At 43.0% G+C, this 16,469-nt stretch overlaps 1 protein-coding gene across 11 annotated transcripts in view; it reads right to left on the bottom strand.

Moving 5' to 3' along the window:
• ZnT63C (zinc transporter 63C) overlaps positions 1–16,469 on the bottom strand; it is a 207,291-nt gene that overhangs the window by 167,451 nt on the left and 23,371 nt on the right. For 9 of the 11 annotated variants that reach the window (XM_070102681.1, XM_070102684.1, XM_070102694.1 and 6 more), the window contains one exon: positions 9,869–9,920. The exons of the other annotated variants lie outside the window; for them this stretch is intronic. The gene's annotated coding sequence lies outside the window, so the exon portion shown is untranslated. The remainder of the gene's footprint in view (positions 1–9,868; positions 9,921–16,469) is intronic. 11 annotated transcript variants of the gene reach the window in all.

Genomic DNA, 16,469 nt, shown 5'->3' with positions numbered 1-16,469 from the left:
CCTAGAAACCTGACTGTATCACGTTCGGGGATACGGGAGCCATAGAGATACAAAGGATGATCGGAGATGACAGAGCGTCTAGTGAAAGTAATCTGGTGAGTTTTGGTACTGGAAAATTTAAACCCATGCGTGGTGGCCCAAGTGGAAACACGGTCGACCGCATGCTGGAGAGAAACGGCAATAAGATGACAGTCAGCGCCTGCACAAGCAATAGCGAAGTCATCAACATAGAGTGATGACCAAATATTGGGTGGAAGAACAGAGGCCAAATCATTTATAGCAAGGAGAAAAAGCGCTGTGCTCAGAACACATCCCTGAGAGACTCCTTCAGCTTGGATGAAGTCCGGGGAAAGCACATTATTGACTCGAACACGGAAATGTCTGTCAGTTAAAAAGGTCTTAAGGAAGGATGGGAGATTGCCTCGGAGGCCTAAGGAGTGGGCCTGGGCCAAAATATTATACCTCCAAGTTGTGTCATATGCCTTCTCAAGGTCAAAAAATATGGCAATATCCGAGTGATTATTCGCAAAGGCACTATGAACATACGTATCCAAGCGTAGTAAGGGGTCTATGGTAGAACGGCCCTTACAAAAGCCATATTGACTAGCGGAGAGACTGTTGTGTGTCTCTAAATACCACATTAAACGTCGATTTACCAGACGTTCCATCACTTTGCAAACTGCACTAGTAAGAGCGATGGGACGATAGTGGGAGGCATCATGTCCTGTAGTACCCGGCTTGCGGAAAGGGAGAACAATGGCAGATTTCCACAACTGGGGAAGAACTCCTTGTGTCCAAATAAGATTGAAGAGGTGTAAGAGGACTACAAGGGCTGACTGATGTAAATGTTGTAACATACGAATATGAATGTCGTCAGGCCCAGCTGCCGATGATCGGCAAGCTGAGAGTGTTGCCTCCAGTTCCTGAAGTGTAAAAGGTACATTATACTGTTCTTCTCTGAGAGAAGAAAAGTCCAAGGGTACTAACTCTCTGGCAGACTTTGAGGAAAGAAACGAGGGGCATAGATGGAGCCCCCGGGAAATACGGACCAGATGAGTGTCAATTTCAATGGCAACGTCAAGAGGGTTTGCTACATCAACACCAGCGACCCATAGAACAGGAGCCGGGTCAGGAGAGTATTTACCACTCAATTTCCTCACTTTTTTCCAGACTGCACTCATAGAGGAAGCAGAGGTGATGGTGGAAACATAGTCTCGCCAGGAAGTGCATTTAGCGTCACGGATGACACGGCGAGCGATTGCACGCTTCTGCTTAAAATCAAGAAGTCTCTCATCGGTTCTACTGTACCGGTACCTGCCCCATGCAGCGCGTTTCAAACGTACTGCACGAGCACAAGCAGGAGACCACCAAGGTACGCACTTCTGAGAACGCCTGCCTGAGGTTTGGGGTATAGAATGAGAAGCTGCGGCATAAACTGACGTCGAGAAGAGGTGTAGGAGCTCATCAATGGAGGATGAAGAAGGAACCTCACTAAAAGCAGTGAGTTTCGAGTAAAGGTCCCAATTTGCCCGATCAAATTGCCAGCAAGGGCTACGGAAAGGTGGTGAATAGGAAGGTGAAGTAAGAATGATAGGAAAATGATCGCTGTCATGTAAGTCCAGTAGAACAGACCAGGTGAAGTCTAGTGCAGTGGAGGAAGAGCAGACTGATAGATCGATGCAAGAGAGAGTACGAGTACGAGGATCAAAATGGGTGGGAGTACCCATATTTAAAACATGGAGGGGGTGAGAGGCGAGAAAAGCCTCCAACTGGATGCCACGTGAGTCACAATGAGACCCCCCCAAAGGAAATGTGGGCGTTGAAATCACCAAGTAACAGAAGTGGTGGTGGTAAGGATGAAACTAGAAAAGCAAAATCTGGGATAGAAAATGCTCGAGGAGGAGAGAGATATAAAGAACATATTGTATACCACTTATTCAAGTGGATACGGGCTGCAGTGTAATGCAGCAAGGTATGGACAAATAGTTGACGGTATGGAATATCATTGCGTAGTAGAAGAGCACTTTCATTAAAGGTCCCATCTGAGAAAGGATCTGAAGAATACAATAAATTATAGCCTGAGAGAGGTTGGAAAACAGCTGAGTGTAATTTTGGTTCTTGTAAGCAAGCACCAACAGGGAAAACCTGGAAAGCAACAGTTGAAGCTCACCCCGATTACCCCTGAGGCCGCGGATATTCCACTGTTAATAGGCCATGATTGGCAATGAAGAAAATACCAGGAATCCATAGGGAAGGGCACCTACGGACTCGAGGGGTTAGAAAAGTCAACGTGTGGTGGCATTGGAAGGCGTTCAAGTAGCGAAGGAACGGAGCGTTGCGAAGAGTGGAGTTGTGGAGATGGAGGAGAGGGAAGAGAAGGAACAGGAGGTGGATCAGTGTCCATTGAAGGTTTAGTCTCTGCAATATATTCTGAAATGGCTTCAAGTGTATCTGAATTCAAAGATGTATGGGAGACAATATTGGAGGTAGAAGGAGGAGAGTGAGTAAAGATTGGGACAGTAATGGACTGTACCAAAGTAGGGGGGGACGAAAGAGTGTAGGAGACTGGAGAAGAAGTGTGGGAGGGGATAGAAGAGGCAGAAACCTGGGAGGTGGCAGAAGAGGGAGAAACTTGGGAGGGGACGGGGGTGGAAGGCATAGTACGAGGAGGAGGGTGAACCTCCACACTTGTAATAGACTGAACATTAAAATGGTATAAAATACCGACAGGTTGTTAGGTAAGACACATATGCAACAGTTAGGTATCTTTATTTCGAAACGTTTCGCCTACACAGTAGGCTTCTTCAGTCGAGTACAGAAAAGTTGATAGAAGCAGAAGATACTTGAAGACGATGTAATCAGTCCATCACCCTTAAAGTTTTGAGGTGGTCAGTCCCTCAGTCTGGAGAAGAGCATTGTTCCATAGTATGAAACAATATGGAGATGAAGTGGCAGGATGGAGCCTTATATGTCAGACACTGCAACACAAGGGTATCTTGGTACAGACCTACAATCAACTTCGACAACCTCTACTAGTGAGAACGGCTGGATTTGAGAGGGACCTGACCTCCCAACATCTGAGTTCTTACCTCTTCTAGTGACCTACGTCTCACTTCTTGGCGCTATATAAGGCTCCATCCTGCCACTTCATCTCCATATTGTTTCATACTATGGAACAATGCTCTTCTCCAGACTGAGGGACTGACCACCTCAAAACTTTAAGGGTGATGGACTGATTACATCGTCTTCAAGTATCTTCTGCTTCTATCAACTTTTCTGTACTCGACTGAAGAAGCCTACTGTGTAGGCGAAACGTTTCGAAATAAAGATACCTAACTGTTGCATATGTGTCTTACCTAACAACCACTTGTAATAGAGCCAGATAGAGGGGAAGAACTAGGTATAGAGACTGGAAAGGTAAAGTGCAGAGGTGGAAGAAGGGCAGGAAGGGGCAACGAAGATTTGAGCACTGGGGTTGTTTTGGACTTCTGAGAAGTAGAGGGGCGATTGGTAGGTGTCGTACGGGGTCTTGTCGATACCGGGGCTTGTGAGGAAGGACGTGAAGATGTGAGAACAGATTGAGTTGTAGTCGGGACATCAGAGCCAAGGACAGCAAAAGGATTAGATGCCAGAGTGGCTATGGGAGGGGTAACAACAGAGGAGGCTGCAGAAGATGGGACTCCAGAAGTGGAGGGACGTTTTGAAACACGAGAATAAGAAACACGGGGTAGTCTCCCTTGGAGGCGGAGATGAGTAACTGCCATAGCATAAGGGAGACCTTCTGCTTCTTTGAGGCAACGGATTTCACGCTCATTCAAGTAGACCTGACAACGGCGAGAGTACAAAGGATGAGCCTCATTACAATTAAGGCAAGATGGAGGGTGACTGCAAGATGTATTAGAATGGTCGTCGGCACCAAAGACTGGGCATTCGGCCATAGATCTGCAATATTTTGCTGGGTGACCAAAACTGTTGCAGTGTAGGGATCACCTTTCGAACTTGTAACCGATGACCCGCGACATAAACAGAGGGCGGGAGTTCACAGCTGTCGAAAGGAAAGTTAATCGAGCCACATTGCAAGGGTAACGTCTCCGCCCGCGGGCAGGAAGGACGTGTCTACTTTGAGGATTGGGAGATCCTGGAGTTCCAGCTGTTCAAGAATGTCATTGCCACATGACTGGAAATTCTGCTGGACTATGGTATGGGGCAGAATGACAGTACCACTACAAGAATTGAGAGAAAGATGTTTTTCAATAGTGATAGGAGTAGTATCGATATGCAAAAGGAGAGAAAGATCATGAGCTTGGGTAGCATTCTGGACAGTGATGATGCGCGTACCGCTCTTGAGAGCATGAAATGAAATATCTCTACCTACATGGCGCAGGATCGCTTTGCCAATACTATGGTCAGAAAGATAGGCAGAAGAAGAAGTTGGTCTTAAAGTAAAGAATTTAGTCCATTGTGTGGTCCGAAACTGAGCATGGAGAGGAAGTGCATGACGTGTCGGTCTTTTCCTAGTAGAATGGGAAGGTAACGAAGGGACATCATCAGGAGATTGTCGTTAGCGTTTAGGAGTAGGACCAGAGTTGGTCCGTCGTGAAACGGGCTGGCGATTCGAAAATTGCGAAAATTGCAGTACCGTAGAGGGAGAGGCCGGAAGCATAGTCAAAGGAGAGCGGAGGTCAGACAAATTGAAGGAGTCAGTCGAAGCCCCGGTACCTGAAGCAGGTGAGGAAACAGCACCAGCAAGAGGTACAGGGGCATCAGGAGCGTCCGAAGAGTGGTCAAAAAACAAGGCAGGGTCAGAATGGGGTGCGGTATCAAGAAGGGGCCCGGGGTAGTGGGTTCATGGATTGGGTTCTCCATGGTTAGGTTGCTTCCAGAGATATACCCGTCGCCCGAAAGACACCCAAAGCCACTCTCCGGGATACCGGAGAGGGATCGGGACATCCCCAGGCGATCCAGATTCCACGCAACTACGCCACCGCCAAGAACCCCAAGGGAATGGGATGGACCCCGGTACCCTTTCCCCTACCTAGGAACTAGCGGGCCTGTGGGAAAAACCCCAAAGGCCAAAAAGAGGAAGGGCAAAAGGGAGGGGTGGGGAGGAGGAGGAGGAAAGGAAAAAGGGGAGGATGGGATAGGGGAGGGGAGACTGGGGGGTAATTAGGTTCGGTCTGAGGAAGAAGACCGACAGGTCTAATTCCTCAGACCAAGAGCCTCTTCACCACGCCAAGGAGCCCCCCTTGAAGAGGAGAGAGAGAGAATGGCTCCAACTTCATCCTGTTCCCTATCTGTATATCTCTTAACACTAAAAAAAAAAAATTTAAATGAAATGATGTAGGTAACAGCTCTTGGACCGTAAATAAAGTTAGGAACCCTAAACCTAACCTTGTAAACCCCTGTAAAGAGAGAGAGAGAGAGAGAGAGAGAGAGAGAGAGAGAGAGAGAGAGAGAGAGAATGGTATTTTATTCACCAGGAAACAAGTATTTCCTGAGAGTGGTCTTTAATCACAAAGATGAGCTTTGAGTCACATGATAGAGGTCGTCCACCGACTTACCTGTCCACTTCCTTTGAGTAATTCTGGGACATCCTTGGTAACTTACACCTTATCCTCATATCAGACATAAACAGAGATATACACCACAGCACCGTATCATCCTTTGCGGATGATACTAGGATCTGCATGAGGCTGTCATCTGCTGAGGACGCGGTTAACCTCCAAGAAGATATAAACAAAGTTTTCCAGTGGGCAACGGTAAACAATATGATGTTCAATGAGGACAAATTCCAACTACTCCGTTATGGAAAACTGGAGGAGATAATAACTAGAACAGAGTATACTACTGACTCCGGCCATACAATAGAGCGGAAAAATAATGTAAGGGACCTGGGAGTAGTAATGTCTGAGGATCTCACTTTCAAGGATCACAACAGTGCCATGATCGCACGTGCAAAGAAAATGATAGGATGGATAATGAGAACTTTCAAAACGAGAGATGCCAAGCCCATGATGATACTTTTCAAATCACTTGTTCTTTCTAGGCTGGAATACTGCTGTACATTAACATCTCCATACAAAGCAGGTGAAATCGCAGATCTAGAGAGTGTACAGAGATCCTTTACTGCACGTATAAGTTCTGTCAAGCACCTTAACTACTGGGAACGCTTGGAAGCACTTGACTTGTACTCGTTGGAACGCAGGAGGGAGAGATATATCATAATCTACACTTGGAAAATCTTGGAAGGAATGGTCCCAAATCTGCACACAGAAATCACTCCCTACGAAAGTAAAAGACTGGGCAGGCGATGCAAAATGCCGCCAATAAAAACTAGGGGCGCCATTGGTACACTAAGAGAAAACACCATAAGTGTCCGGGGCCCAAAACTGTTCAACAGCCTCCCATCAAGCATTAGGGGAATTGCCAATAAACCCCTGGCTGCCTTCAAGAGAGAGCTGGACAGATACCTAAAGTCAGTGCCGGATCAGCCGGGCTGTGGCTCGTACGTTGGACTGCGTGCGGCCAGCAGTAACAGCCTAGTTGATCAGGCCCTGATCCATCGGGAGGCCTGGTCATGGACCGGGCCGCGGGGGCGTTGATCCCCGGAATAACCTCCAGGTAACCTCCAGGTATGTAAGACAGTTGCAATCATCCAGAATAATGAAAAATATACTTAAATAAGTTTATTTACACTAGTAATAAGACAAAGATGACACGGTAAGATGTTTACAGTGGTCGGGAGCAGGGAGGGAGGAAGAGAGGAAGATGTTTAGAGTGGTAGGGAGCAGGGAGAGAGGGAGGGAAGGAAGGAGGGAGAGAGGAAGATAAGATATCCTGGTTGGGAGGGAGAGAGGAAGAGAGAATGTGAGGTGGGTGGTGATGCAGCGGAGGAAGAGGTCTATTATCTGCAGTTGCCACCCAACCCATACCAGGTTACCTTGCAGGGGCAACCCACCACGTTGAAACCCATTCTTCAACCACCCATGACACGCCTGCAGATTTCAACGTTTACCAGAACAGCTCAGCAACCGCGTTGCCAGACGTGTCTCCGGCCGTTCAATTTCTTTTTGGCTAAGACATACGTTTGTTTACAGATCTATGTAACGTACTTGTTATTTTTCCAGGTCATCGCCCCCCTGATCCCGGTCCCAGACCAGACCTGCTGCTGCTTGATAACCTGATCTATCAGGCTGTTGGTAGGTAGGCAGTATTTAGATTTAAAGAGCACTCATGAGGAAGTGGAACAGAATTATTCCTCCGTAAGCCATGCGTGTCTTAAGAGGCGACTAAAATACCGGGAGCAAAGGGACAGTAACCCCTTCTCCTGTATAAATCACTAAATTTAAAAAGAAAAAACAAAAAATTTTCTTTTTAGGTTACTCTGCCTCGGTGGGATACGGCCGGTTCGTTAAAAAAAATTAAGCTTGGTAGTTATTGCCAATTAAAACACAAAACACAGATGGTTATTCAAGGTTATATTAACACGCACTAAGCAACTACTATCATGCATAAAACATTATCACACCAAGCTAACACACACAGCAGCCGTTAAGAGGCGCCAGAGTTTCCGTCTCCTATCATATTTATTTTCCCTTATCATCTCCCTTGTCCGTAATTACTATCGCACTTGCTTTGTCTGCTTTCGTAAGGTGAAGTCTAGGATCTTCCCTTAATTCATGGTATAACTTAATAAATCTTTGATAACAATTAGGTGGACAGAGTAACACCTGTCAACAGGTGACATCGATGTCTCCACACAATGTAAACATCACCTTTCTCTCCACGTTCTCGGTTACTCTTTTGACAACTTCCTTCACTTTTTTTTTTACACAGGGTTTAACAAGGTTAAGGATCCCTAGCTTTATTGACAAGCTATTTACAGGTTAAGGATTCCTAACTTTATTGGCAAGCTAAGAGCTGTTACCTACATCAACTCATTTGAAAGTCTTACTTAAGATACTTCAGAGTAGGATTTCAAATCGGGTAAAACAAGTATACTCTTATTTCATCCATACCTAACCTTACCTATGATGAGTTCCCAGAGGTTTTTGAATCCCAGAGCCCAGCCACAGGCAAGGCTCGTCTGGTGCTTGCCTGGTCAACCAGGCTGTTGCTGCTCTAAGCCCGTACATGTTATATAACTCTTTGGGAATGAAAATGAATCATATACTATGATCCAATGGTAGGTTGATCCCCCTTGGATGAATCATACATGATCCAGTGGTAGGGTGAATCCTCCTTGGATGAATCATACATGATCCAGTGGTAGGATGAATCCTCCTTGGATGAATCATACATGATCCGGTGGCAGGGTGAATCCTCCTTGGATGAATCATACATGATCCAGTGGCAGGGTGAATCCTCCTTGGATGAATTATACATGATCCAGTGGCAGGGTGAATCCTCCTTGGATGAATCATGCATGATCCAGTGGTAGGGTGAATCCTCCTTGGATGAATCATACATGATCCAGTGGCAGGGTGAATCCTCCTTGGATGAATCATACATGATCCAGTGGCAGGGTGAATCCTCCTTGGATGAATCATACATGATCCAGTGGCAGGGTGGATCCTTGTATGAGGTCACCTTCAGTAGCATGGATGCGCCTCCCTGGAAGAGCAGGTAATGACCATAGTGTTGTTGCTAGCAACACAGCCGCACCTTCCAGCCACCTGCTTTAATAATGCCAACAATATTTCAGACTCTTCCAAATTCAATTCCATCATTGCAAATGCAACATTGCAAGTGCATGAAAGCTATTACAACCAATGCAAATTTCGAGTGTCTATTTTTAACATACATTTTTACCTGACAACGGAGTTTTACACCAAGTAACGGCAGAATAAAAAAATAATGCAGTGTTGAGCGTGCAATAAAATGTACGCCCCACCAGTTTAATCCCTAGCAGGCTTTAGTTGCATTAACTGCTTGTGAACTCAACGAACGGAGGGTTGGCAGCCATGACCAGCCAGTGGTAAAACTAGCAGGCCAGTGCGCTATCCAATGTTGAGGAATATACAGTGTACGTGCAGAGAAGTTGCTTATATTAAAATTCAGTGCATCAATCTTGAGAAATGTAGAGCATGTGTGCGGAGAAGTTCCTTATATATACAGCAGCTTCTCCGCACATATGCTGTAAATTTCTGAAGAATGATAGGATATCCACTACTATACTATGCTAGCCTGAGATTCCTCCGACTGATCAATCAGGACTGAGAGACTGACCACCTGTCAAGATTGAGGGACTGATCACCCTAAAATTACCCCTCCAATTCTTCGACTGTCTCCAGTTATCATCACCTGTACTCGACTGAAGAAGCCAGCTGCACAGGCTAAATATTTCCACAATAACGATACCTAAGTGTTGCACATGATATGTCCCATGAGGTTCCCTCTCACACCAACATCCTAAATTGGGAAGGATATATATTGCAGAAATTAAAAAGTTTTAAAAATTACACAAGTAAATGTAATATGGATGTAAGAAATTTGTAAGACTTACCTACCATTATACACATGAGAAAAGACTGGCAACAAACATGTCCGAGTGCAAAATATTTATCGGGCTCCGATAAATATTCTTGATTGGAAAGGGGAACGAAGTTAGCCCTTTTTCTCTCTCCAGATTTCTGACAGTTGGTATGTCTCCTTTCCCTCCCACTGTAACTTACTAGTTACAGTAAACCTTCACTCTCACACACACTAACTTCCAACTACAACTAAGTATCTACAAAGACTGTACTTGTTAACTCTTCCTCATACACTAACTTTTAAGTACAAAGATGTAACTACAACGACTGTACTTACTTAATTCTTCCTCGCACTAACTGGTAACTACAAACAGCTACAAAGACTCTATACTCACCAACTACAGTGGATCGCTTCCTCAAACACTGACTTCTAACGCTAACATTAATCTGAAACAAATAACAAAAATGTCATAAAATTAACATATTTCCTGGATGTTAGATTAACTTCTGGCTGCTCCCAGAGAAGCTGCAAAAAATTTACCTACATTATGCTTATTGTAATCAAAGTTTGGTTAAGCTGCTAAGTTAATGTTGGTGCGAAATTACAAGTTGCCAAACCGTGTAAATGCACGGAATATATTAATAAATGCCAGAGAGAGAGAGAGAGAGAGAGAGAGAGAGAGAGAGAGAGAGAGAGAGAGAGAGAGAGAGAGAGAGAGAGAGAGAGAGAGAGAGAGAGAGAGAGAGAGAGAGAGACAGAGAGACAGACAGACAGAGACAGAGAGAGAGAGAGAGAGAGAGAGACAGAGAGACAGACAGAGAGAGAGACTAACTTCAGGCATCAAGGCTCGTATTACATGTAATGAGGATGAGCTTGATTAAAACCATAACAAACCACAATACTCTGCCACAAAGAGCATAACACTACCACAAACATTTATAACGAAGCACAATACCTGGCAACAATACCCGACTCGACAATATCCAATATAACACACGCCACACACTAATGACAACACGTCTAATTTGGAAGCATTGTAGCCTACTAATTGATATGCTAACATTCTGACGCACACTGAGTACTAATTTACTGAACGATTGTAATAACACCTGCAATAAATACAAGACTGGCTATTTAAAAAAAATGATTATAATTATAACTATTTTTTAAAGGGGTGGATGGGTAAGCCAGTTGAAGGCCTCGGTCAGATGACCAAAAGCTCCAGTTGTGGGTCATCATTACGAGGTTTCCCCTACCCTGACAGCCAGGCCTCTTCGTTGCCTAGTCAAGTAGACTGTGTCCAGCGGTCCATTTTCAACTTTAAAAGTACTTTCAAGAACGTGGCTGTATGGATCGTCAACTTTTTAAAACCTCAGATCAACTGACCCTTGAAGGTGGGTGGGAGGGTATGGCTCATGTTGGCGAAGGGATGAAGGGCTCTAGATCCAAGGAAGTGTAGCTATTATTTCCTTCTTGGACCAAAGATTATTTCCGACACACATACACACACACACACACACACACACACACACACACACACACACACACACACATATATATATATATATATATATATATATATATATATGTGTGTGTGTGTGTGTGTGTGTGTGTGTCGTGCCGAATAGGCAGAACTTGCGATCTTGGCTTAAATAGCAACGCTCCTCTTGCCATATAGGACAAGTGAAAATTTGTGTATGCAATAATTTCGCCAAAATCATTCTGAACCTAACGAAAAAAATATATTTCACTGTGTTTGTTTAGTATTAAATTATTGTAAGCAAATCTAAAATATATTTAGTTGGGTTAGGCTAAAATAAATTGTTCTTGTTATAATGTTAGGTAAGTTTTCTAAGATTCTTTTAGTGCAAAACTATAAATTTTTACATTAACATTAATGAAAAAAATATATCTTTAAACGTATAAGAGAAAATTTTAGAAAGGACTTAATTTTAAATGAGTTCTTGCTAATTGACCAGTTTTACATATTCGGCACGACATTATATATATATATATATATATATATATATATATATATATATATATATATATATATATATATATATATATATATATATATATTATATATACACACACATGTATATCGTACATGTTTTTCTCTGCAGAGAATCCGGCTCCTCCAGGAACATGGGTAAATCCTTCTCATTAATTTCCTTTAGTGCTCTGAATGACTCTGTACAAAGGAGTACAGATGAACTCTTTCAAGTTGGGCGAGACTAAATTCTTCAGCTCTCACTTCCTCTTTGTTTATATGCAACTGCTTCCTTCACCTTCTCCTTAAGCTTGAGCTGGGTTGTCTATACTTGTGATTCAGGGAGGCTTAGTCTTCTTTCCTGGCTTGGGGTGTTGTGATTCCATCCATCGTCACACTAGGTACAGGTTAGGACGCTGGAGGGCTGGGGATTAGTCGATATTAGTCATGGGATGACCCAAAAGCTAGAGCTTTTGGTCATCCGACCGAGACCTTCCACTGGCTTACCCCTATAGCCCGTTAAAAATTAAGGTTATAATTATAACCAGTCTTAATAAGCTGGGGATTATTTCTCAAACATGAAATTTATAGAAATTTACAAAACGTTTCGCCCACCAGCGACAAGTTTTATTGAGCACAAGTTTTATTGAGTCCATTTCATCCTTTTATTGTGTATTTCCCTGTTGCATTGGAAGTAAAGACAGCTCACTGTGCCATTCATTCAATTTAAAGTAAAAGTTGAGCAAATCAGATTTGAGTAAAGTACAAGTTCTCTTGATTTTCAAAGTGTTGTTCATTCAGTTGCATATTTTTCTTGTGTGAGTTCTTTACTTACTGTGTAACCTGTCAACTTTTAGTTACTTATGCAGAATAGTTAAGCATTTTCTTCCCGTTTAAGCTTTTGTGTCATTCTCTCCATTTTTCTTGCCTTATGCACTTGAGTAAGTTCATTGAGAAGATGTCCCAGTCACTTTTGAACGTTCACTTACTGTATCATGCCAGTCAAAGTCAATATGAATCAGTCCACAGTACCAACATTTCCTTACTGACTGAAAGACAATACCTAGCCCTTGAGCAATGTGTTTGTTCTCACAGCTTGTATCTGAGATTTGTTAAAGTGCTGCGAAATGTGAAGTTCAGATTAAGTTCCTATAGATTCGTTCATTACTTATTAACGTAGCCGAGCGGTCAGGCACTAGTAATTCTGTCACTCCCATCTGTGTTCCACCTACACCTTCAGACTTGCAGGATAGTGTTCCGTTGCCTCAAGTGTCCGAGGACACTCAGACTGCCTTGAGTGCACATCCTATCCCTGCAATGACTGCTAGTTCGAGTAGTAGTTTCTCCACAGGGGATGCCTTGTCAGAAAACGATTACTTGAAACTAGTAATGCCATCTCTTGTTGATGTGACATGCTGTCTGCAGAAAGACGTCTCTGTTACAGCTAGTGTTCTCACTAGTGTGTCTGTTGTTGTTCCTAATGTTCCAGATGGTGATCCCATCCTAGTTGACAGTAATCAGTGCATTGTTAGAAGTTATTTCTCGAGTAACTTTCACATGTTAACGTTTGTAAGTGTAGTTTCTTTATAGTTGATACCTCGTGTCACTGTGTGCGACTCAGAATGTCAGCATTGTTGACCGTGTTCATTTATTTTCTCCTGTGCTTGCAGTTTGAGATAGTAGATTCGTTCTCCCTTGCTCATATTGCGTGTTATAGCGTTAATTTTTTCAACCGGGGGGAGTCATCCACTCCACCGAGTTTGTTCATTCCTCCAGTAAGAAAGAACCGATCCCTTGTGTTCTGGTGATTCGATTCCTGCTCCAGGAAGATCTTATTCTTACTGTGAAGCCACCAGCACCCATTAGTGACTTTGTAATGAGCCAAGAATTACTGTATCGAACAGCCGAGTTGGGTACTCCAAGCAGAAGAGTTTACCAGTTAGTAATTCCACAGTCACTAGTGAACGTAGCTCTACAGCTAGTTCATGATGCACCAGGTGTTGCACACCCTGGTATGGATCGTTCTGTGAAACAAGCCAGAATGAAATACTTTTGGCCACGTATGGCAACTGATATTTCTGAGTATGTTAAGAAATGTAGTGTCTGCATGCAACATAAAGGTAATGCTAATGGTCCTAATCCAATCCAAGTGTATCCAACCACTAGCGAACCTTGGGAAAGAGTTGTGCTAGATTTGTTAACTAATTTCCAATGTTCCCTCCAGGGCAACAAACATCTATGTGTTATGGTAGACCATTTCACCAGATATTGTGAGTTAGTTCCTATTGCAGATAAGACTGCCGAGACAGAAGCTAAAGCGTTTAAAGAACGCATTATCTGCAGGCATACCACCCCTAAGTCCCTAGTAACAGATAATGGAGGTGAATTCTGTAATGAGATTCTTGAAAATTTGTGCACCTTGTACAAGATCTCTAAATCCACCATTGTTCCTCATCATCCTGCCAGCAATGGGTTAGCGGAACGTACCAATAAGAAAGTACTTGATGTCTTGAGAGCCACTATCAATCCCAACAGTGAAACTTGGGATGAAGTTATACCTGATGTGCAGTGTGCTGTAAATTCTGCTTACAATGCTTCCATAGGTGATACTCCACATTATGCATTGTATGGTGTAGATACGCGTTTGCCTTATGAGTTGCTATATTCTAATCCGAAACCAAATTACAACCCTGATGATTTCATAGCAACTCATACCAGCTTAGCTCAAAGTGTTTTTAGAAGAATCCGTGAAACACTTCATAAATCAACAGCAGAATTTACAAGAATCGCAAACACTCGAGCAAAGCCATCCAAAATCAAAGTAGGTTCGAGAGTTATGCTGACTAACTTTAACAAAACGTCTGCAATGCCAAAGCTTGATCAAAAGTTTGTTGGTCCTTATCGAGTAGTTGAACATATCACTGGTAATAAGTATAAGGTTAGAGAAATTAGTACTGGTCAGTATAAAGAATCGCATTTAGATCATATGAAATTAGTATGCGATGTTGATGATATTGCTACCCAGACTAATATGACAGATGCTGAAAATCCTCTTGACTCTGTACCCTCTACCTCAGATACTCAGTCAGATAACCAACCTGAATGTCGTTACTCCTTGCGTACTCGACAAGTAATGAGAAATCCACAAGTATCTTTTGTAGATACTCGTTTAGATCTCCCTCAGTCAAGGCATGTGTTAGCCATTGCAGAGGAATTCGATCCTCCCAGAGATGATAACCATTCTGCATATGTAAACCTCACCCTCGCAGAATTGGGTTTAAATGTACATAGTCTATAACTAGATGTCCGAGATGAAGTAAATTGTCAACTGTTTGTTATTAACTGATTAGTTTTTCAGAAAAAATTTTTATTTTCGTGTTCACGTTCCCTCCGTATTCTGAGAATTGACAGTAATAGTCTGAGTGCACCAGATGCCTTTGCTGTTAATTTCACCTTGTATATATATATATTTATTCTTCCTCAGAATCTGTAGAGTGCATGAATACAGATCGATCGATCAATTCCATCCATATTGTACAATGATTTGATCTTATAGTTGGTAATGCATTACGTTAAAACTCATTACGTTGACACCCATTACGTAAAACTCATGTTGTAACATCCATTATGATACCATCCATTAGTTCTAAGTTATATATGAATTTGTTATTGTATAGAATCAGCCCAGAACCGCCTGCCTGTTCAGCCTATAGATAGTAGTGTATGTCGAGACGACATACGTAACATGACCGAGCTGTCAGCATAGTTGCTGATCCCTGTGTTATATAGCATAGCATATTAGTATCATCCATGTGCTTTAGATATGAGATCCCTTGTAGGCCTGTGACTTTGTGTGACGTCACGGGATGCGCATGTGTAGGCTCGTACCTCTGCCTCCCTCTCAGTCGGCGTAGACACCCAGGCAAAGACAGGCAAGGCAGTGGGCTCCAATTCCCATCATCACAGTCTGACAATATATCGTTACCATCCAACAAGTGTGTCTACCTTCAACCCTCGATATCTCCATTTAAGAACTCCTACGATATCAATCCCTCAAGTTCTAGATCAAGTCTCTGGATGACGAAATGTGTTCTTGGTATGTTATAAATTATATAATGAATTAGACACTTGCGTATCTTTATTGTGGTAACGTTTCGCCAACCACTAGCTTCCTTACTCCATTCTTCTCTGTACTGAACTGAGGAAGCCACTGGTTGGAGAAACGTTTCCACAATAAAGATACCCAAGCATTGCATAAGTGTCTAATTCATCAACCTGTCAGTTCTCTGAATCATTTATCTACATCAGTTTTATATCGTGACTTATTCACATACTTCTCATTATGCTTGTAAACATATCCTGCTTATCTATCATCCAGATCACGTAGCTCTGTCAAGCCGTAACGGCTTGACAGCTCCTGGAGAGCGAAACGTTGCCACAATAAAATGTCGCATCAGTTGCAGTTGTGGCCTTCTACTTAACATACTGTCGGTAATTCTAACAACATTAATACAATCCTCGGTACTTGTTTGAACATATGTCTCTTACCAGACGAACATATTTGCATTTATGGAAATTCCCTTCCTGGCTGTCTAACAGCGCCCAGCCTCCCACACGGGGATCACAGCTAGTACTGATAGCCTAACAAATCTCCAGCCTGTTACCCACGCTTTCCAGCAAATTTCGCAAGTATAACAAACGCCGCAGAGTCCGCTAAGCTAACCAAGTTTATTTAGGTACAGGCACACATGAATACAGTCACACGAATTATAATACATAGCGACATATGTGTAAATTGCCTAGAATAACCCCAAAAGCGTCAGAGTGACTCATTTCCATTTGAGTCCTGGTGGAGCATGGACACTAAAGTATTGCAATATAGTGGACGTATATGACAGTTAAACAGAAGTATGTGTAGCATCAATCCAAACAAAAGGAAACAAGTGAGAGGCAAGTAAATGATCAAAATGGCTGCCAGAACCGAATCCAAGATATAGTGGAG

Source organism: Cherax quadricarinatus, chromosome 83 (genome assembly GCF_038502225.1).
Source record: "Cherax quadricarinatus isolate ZL_2023a chromosome 83, ASM3850222v1, whole genome shotgun sequence".
Taxonomy (NCBI): domain Eukaryota; kingdom Metazoa; phylum Arthropoda; class Malacostraca; order Decapoda; family Parastacidae; genus Cherax; species Cherax quadricarinatus.
The sequence above is the reverse complement of the archived record's forward strand: the minus strand, read 5'-3'. Positions and strand labels throughout refer to the sequence as shown.